General features: G+C 43.8%; 1 long non-coding RNA gene across 1 annotated transcript; it reads right to left on the reverse strand.

Annotated features, from left to right (window-relative positions):
• Positions 1 to 2133: 2133 nt before the first annotated feature.
• LOC106037492 (uncharacterized) lies at positions 2134 to 4896 on the reverse strand. The gene is made up of 4 exons (XR_001208068.3): positions 4206 to 4896; positions 3962 to 4050; positions 3555 to 3683; positions 2134 to 2271 (listed from the first exon to the last, which is right to left on the reverse strand). It is a non-coding gene; the product is annotated as an uncharacterized lncRNA (long non-coding RNA).
• Between the last annotated feature and the right edge of the window lie 1557 nt (positions 4897 to 6453).

Below are 6453 nucleotides of genomic sequence, written 5' to 3' on the forward strand. Positions count from 1 at the left end.
GGCGTATTCAGAACAGAAATGCCTCGTTACATATTTTATGAGGGTCCTTAACCACATGCGTGGAAAATGTTTATTTTATAAGCGCGGAATTGTCCCCTGGGGATGTTTTGCTTCACAAATGAGCCTAATGAGCATTAGAGGAGCAGTTTTCTTCAGGAAAGTGGTAGATTTTTTCTTCCTTTAATTTTTTAATTACAGCCCTCAACCTGAAGGACTGGCACGAAACCCTGAACAGAGCAGAGTCACACGCAGCACACCTTTCCCACCAGTGCCACTGCAGCACGTACCCGCTGCACACCACAGGGGTGGTGCAGGGTGAGTGCTGGGATGCTCGGTGTCGGCACAGACCTTGCTGCTGCCCGCACCATCCCTGTGCCCCCTGCTCTTTGCCAGGGACTGTGCAGGTGCAGGGGCATCAGCAGGCATCCCCTGACACGAGCCCCATGCTCTGGTGTGGGGCATGTGGCATAGGAGGGGTGTCACGGCTCTTTGCATCCCAGCACCCCGAGGAAGGGGATGAATGTATTGTCCATGCCACAGAGCTCAAGGCTTTCTCACCAGGCAAGGTTATAAGCACAGATGTGCAGAGATGGGAAAAGATAAAACAGCAAACTGTGTACTTAAGGCTGTATACTTCATAGAGGAAACTCATCTGGCTGGCAGGCTGTGCCCGCTGCCAACGGTGGTGACCGGTCCTCCCTTGCCCAGGGGTGAAGGAAACCTTCCTTTTCCCTCTCTATTTGCCTTCATTTTGTTCCTTCTGATTGAACACAGGAACAGTATCTTATTTTACCATAGGGGATTATATCATTTTCTTTCCTCCTCCTCCTCCTACTCAAGATTATTTGATTAACATGCCTATAGTATACTATAGCTTTTCCTGATGATTAACATGCCTGTAGTATATTATAAATAGCTTTTTTTTTTTCTGGTGATACAGAAAGCTGATATGCACCCAAAGGACAGCTGGCTCTTTCTCCTCAGAGAGTGTCACTTGCAGAGTGGTGAGATGGGGAGCGTCACCACCGACCCCCCAAAAGCAGGCTGGCTCCTTGGGCCAGGCACCGCCTTTCTCTTCAAACAGAAACCTCAGAGCAAACCTCATGCCATAGCTCTGAAAAACAAACAAATAAACAAACCAACAAACAAAAAAAACCAACAGCTTTCTCTTGCTGCTCCCATTCATGCTGTGAGTGTTTTGGCACAGGCCATGTCACACTCTGGTTTAGCTCAGGGGAAGCTGGATAAAACTCTAAGCAAATGGCAACTACCACTGGGCTGTCCTACGTAACTCCAGGGTCTCCTATTGTCTCGTATATATATATACATACTATCTCATATATATATATATATTTTTCCCCAGACAAAGTTTCTGTAGCAACTAAGAGTCATTGGACCTAATAAAAAAACAACTCTCTTACTTTGATCTACCTCTTTTTTTGATTTTGATATTTTTTGATATTATTTATTGATTTTTTTTGTTACACAGATTTTTAGGTGATTATACCAATCTCTATACCTATTGTTTTTAATGAAAATGGGTATTTTTAAACATCTACTGAAATAGCTGCTATTACCGAACACTCAAGGCAAAACTGAATAAAAAATACTGTTTTGAAAACTGTTCTTGGCTTTCACGTTTGATTTACTGTGCTAGAAATGTACCAAGTAAACCCGATTTATAACAAATGGAGACCCCAAAATCTCTGGTCATGTACATGTGCAGATATCTATGGGTATCTCTGTTTTATACACACACGGGACCAGGATCATATGCAGCTGTAGCTGATGCTCTGCTTGTGTAACTGACTTGATTTTTTTATGCTAGGGAAGTGGAACTGCTGAGACAAAAGAGAGCAGAATGCTCAGATGGGGACTGGAGGCCTGGCTTTCAAAGTAATGAAGTTCTTCTGCCAGTAAGAGCATGGAAAAGCAGCCCAAGCCAGGAGGCAAGGATATGTGCACTGCACAAACAATCATCAGATTTTTGCCATGTAAGCCCATAAAAAGCCATTTTGAAAATGGAAAGCTGGATCCAAACACAATTGCAATTTTTGCTGGTGCCTCGAGAGTCCTTTATATGGTGTATTTTTGAAAATAGCCCATTTTATCCTAGCTGGAGAGTGTGTTGCCCTGTGCTGACTTTGCTCAGTGCTGTTTGCAGAATGGATGCCTTTTTGTTTGGCAGTGGCTGGGAATACAGAACACACAGAATGGTTTAAATCGTGCCAGCTGCTAGCAACACCACGGTAATGCGAGTGCATCTTACACCTGCAGAAGAAAAAAAAAAACAACAGTGTTTCAAAGTGTTCCTATTTTCTTTTGTACTTCTGTCCCATTCCCTTTTGTGAACAAAGCGTCATTTATTAGATGTCATAGATGAACTGGAAAAAAAAAGTCTGATTTCTGGCAGAAAAAAACATGGTTTCCCAAACTAAATAAACTTGGCTGAAGTCTACAGAAGAGTGCTTGATGGGTCACAGAACCTCTGTGCAGATCCCATTTCCAGAAAGGCGGTTTATGTTGTGTCCATACCATTTTCCTAGCATTTTTCTTCTTAACTAATACCGTGGGGGAGCACGTGTTTTCCTTGAGAAAAAATGGACATTACTTTTCATAACATGCTCCTTTCTTTGCTAGGAGGCAGTTGCTAGTAACACTTCAATCACTTTTTACTGTGCTGCCCTTTGGCACGTAAGCCCTGCTGGGCTCCTCTGTTGGGGAAGAAGGTACCTCTTTAATATCAGAGACATATTTGAAATAATACAGGCTATTAGGCATTAGGAATGAAGAGGCGATAGTTTTTTTAAGAACATTTGTTCCCCCATCTCAGAGGTAATTCATTTTATCTTATAGGTGAAAATCCTTACAAAAAGGGCCATATATTAACAGTTCTATGTCTTAAGTGCCTGTTATCTTGCTTATACTTAAGCGATGGCAGGAACTTTCATTATTTCTAAGACGTCCCCTGCTGTGAAGCAGTTAATTTTGACATTGTCAAAGAGGTGACAACCCCTCTGAGCAATGAAAGACTTTTGATTCAGTGAAGCAATGGCATTACTTCGCTGCATAGCACCAAAGTGTGAATCTCGGGGTGAGACACATTTAACACAGCGGGAGCTCTTGATGGGATATTGGTTGGAAAAACTGTTTGCATTGTCTAGAGAAGAAAAGGGTTTGGGGAAAAAAAGTGAGGAGCATTAGGCAGTCAGGATTGCCTGTTACCTTCTGACCCCCTTGGTACTGTTTCTCCTGAGACCTGCAGTGACAGTGTAAGCGCAGAATCTTAAAAACACTTTCATGCCATCTCTAATTTTCTTCTCATAATGCTAATATCCCTAAAATTTTACAAACCTCTTTTGCTCACCATTTGTTTTCATTTTTACCAAATCTCCACCATTTTGTGACTTAAGAGTGTGGCAAATGCACACTGTTAGTCTGTTAACTGTAGAGAGGACTGTTTTGAGAAGACTTATAAAAATTTTTCAAAGTCTGAAGGTTTGAAAGAGGCTAGTTTTCTCCCCATTAATGAGATAAGTAGTTTTCTTCCTTACCATCTAATGTATTCCTATTGTTTTTCTTTTTTCCTTTTTTTTTTCCACTTGTACTAGGGCTTCTCAAGAGATGGATAGTCCCTTCCTCAAGGCTGACCCAGTCTTTCATCATCCTGCAGACATCCATCCCTTTAAAATGAAGCAGCAGAGCAAGAGCCCGAAGTCAGTGTTGTGAGCTGTGAGTCTTCTTTTGACTCTGGTCTGAATTTCACTTGCCTGATCATCACAAACTGGTACGCTTTCCTGACAGGGGAGAGGTGGCCGGGGAGTCTTGGAGGAACAACAGCAAAGAACATTCTGAACTCTGTGTTAACACCTTCTGTCTCCACCTTCTGTCTCCGTTTCTTAACGTAGGCTGTGACTTACAATAGAAAATAAGCAAAATAAACCTTAAGACTCCATCTTACCTTCATCAAGTCATCCACAGCATTCGTGCCCAGCAAATTCAGCACAGAAACAAGCATCAGTGACAACATATAAAGGACGGATGTGGTGTCTGTAAGGAAGACAGAAAAATGAAAATAGGCAAGAGGAGCAGTGGCAGCCAGAACTGATGAGAAGTTTCAGTTCAATTGCCTGGATCCTGGGCATATGACATCTATACATCTCTTTACACCCCTCATCTTCTATAGTAGGTCCTGGCTGACCTACCTGCTCCTGCTATTTTATCTCTGGGTCTGCTCCATTGCATTCTGGTGTTATTAAAGGCTCCAACCAGGTGCACAATGCTATGCACAGGAAGAGAAGTGAGGACAAGCACACATATGCTGATAGCAGTGGCTTCCCATGTTTCTTCTTCTTCATAACCTGAAGATTACAGAAGTGATCAGAGGGTGTAGTACTCTCCATTTTGTAGTTCCTTACCAGTTTTGCAGACGGACACCATGTGGCACTATTGAAATTTCAAAAGATTTCCAGAGCTTTGCAAAATTTCCCATCTGACAGGGAATAGCTAAGCATTAGCTACCCGTAGGGTCCCAAGCAGTGAGAACAGAAAAAGACCTGCTAAATATATGTTGCCTGCCTATCAACAGAGGATGTCCAAATACTACAGTCCTTGGATATCCTCTGCAGAGCAGGAGATGTCCTGGTGCAGGGATCAGGCTGTGGATGATCAGCAGCAGGGAGGCAACTGGAAGAGAGGGACCTGGTGTGGGGTAACAGAGGCTCTGCAGGGAGTTTCCCCTGGCATCAGCTGCACCAATCCAACCACAGGTGATGCAGAGAGACCTTTTTTCCATAAAGGGCTTGTGAGCATACGCATGGAAACGCATCCCTCTCCTTTCCCCTGGTACAGAGCACAAGGGCAGTCTAGGGCTCCCCCAGGTCTCACAAGGGTTTGGCTCTCATCCTTCCCACTGCTCTGCAGTTCTGGTGGTCTCTTCCAAGGCAAGAAAAATAATGACTGATTGAAAGATGGTCTCTTTTTAGCCCATAAACACCTGAGTTCAATGAGTGGGAGTTACTCTTTTGAGGTTTCAGGTCCAAAAAGGAAGGCAGAGAAAACACTTTGAAGGCGAGCTATCCCCGCAGAAACTGGGTCTCTCTGACCTGTTCCCTTTGCTGATCCTGCTGGCACAGAATTTTACAGAAAGGCACAAACGTGAACTGGGCAGAATAGAAGCTGCATTTTCCAAACTTCCTCTGATGCTGGAGTTTTAGCTTAGCTTCTAGCTTTGGGCAGAGGGCAAGGACAGCCAGCTAGCAGCTCGGCAGGAAAAAGAGTGAGTCTCCACGGACTACTTGCACCCGCAGGCAGCTCCTTCCCCACCCTCTATTTCACCTCTCAGATACAAATGCAAGGAGGCAGCAGGTCACAGCAGCTTCTCAGCACATTAAGAAGTCACGAGTGCTTGGTTAACTCTGAGCTCCCCATACATGTGGGGGTTTTGTGTCATGTATGAGGTCATGCGAAACAAGAGGGGTGAGCGCATTTTGTCCCATTTACCCCTGCTCTGCAGGAAGCAGGAAGGCAGGCGTGCCACTACAGTGATCACAGAATTAAGATAAAAACTGACATGGAACATAATTTTGTTCTCAGTTGCAAATAAAAGTGATTTGGCCCTTTCAATGCAAAATACGGTTCTAGCAAATGTTGTGTTCAATAGTCATGTGCGTTCAGAGAAACAGTGAATTTGGCTCCAAAAGCTCAGTATTCTGTGAATGCCAATCAAGTGGTGGAAAGCAAATGGCTTCATTTCATGGAGTTGTAGGTGACCTCAGCCCCCGTGAACAAACTGCATCAGAGCTGTGTGCACTGACCATCTCTGATGTGTATTTGGAAACAAAAATGCCATTTCCAGGTGAATAAGAGAAGCCAGCAGAATTATATTCACATCCCAAATGTGTTCACAGGATTCCCCAGAGGGGACTGTAAGTGTCAGGGTAACGACTGTAGACAACAGAAATTGCCACGCTGGAGCGTTGGCATTTTCATCCCTAGTCACAATCCAGCTTCTCAAGTTTTTATCTTTAGACTGAGAAGAGACATCTTGGAAACAAGCAAACAAATGAACAAAACAAAAGTTTTTCACTGACATTGTGCATAAAGCTGAGAGTAGCTGTGGCTACTGCCCTGGACTCTCCTCCCTGGGTGCATGAGTTCTGACTGGTGTACGGGCCTCTGAACTGGGAGAGATCAGAGAAGGTACAGTTGGATCTCTCTGGAGGAGATGGGAGGAATAAAGCTGATTTACAATCGGGGGCAACCCACACAACAGCATGACAGGATGAATCTTCCCCACAACACTGAGATACAAGAGATTTAAGCAACGTGTGAAGCAGATTCACACACCATATTGATGACACACTGTAAGGATTAACAAAGGATCCAATCAATTCCTGGGTTTGTGGGCATGTATTGATATACATATATGCAGTTATTGTTGTTACAACAATT

Source organism: Anser cygnoides, chromosome 2 (genome assembly GCF_040182565.1).
Source record: "Anser cygnoides isolate HZ-2024a breed goose chromosome 2, Taihu_goose_T2T_genome, whole genome shotgun sequence".
Classification (NCBI taxonomy): Eukaryota; Metazoa; Chordata; class Aves; order Anseriformes; family Anatidae; genus Anser; species Anser cygnoides.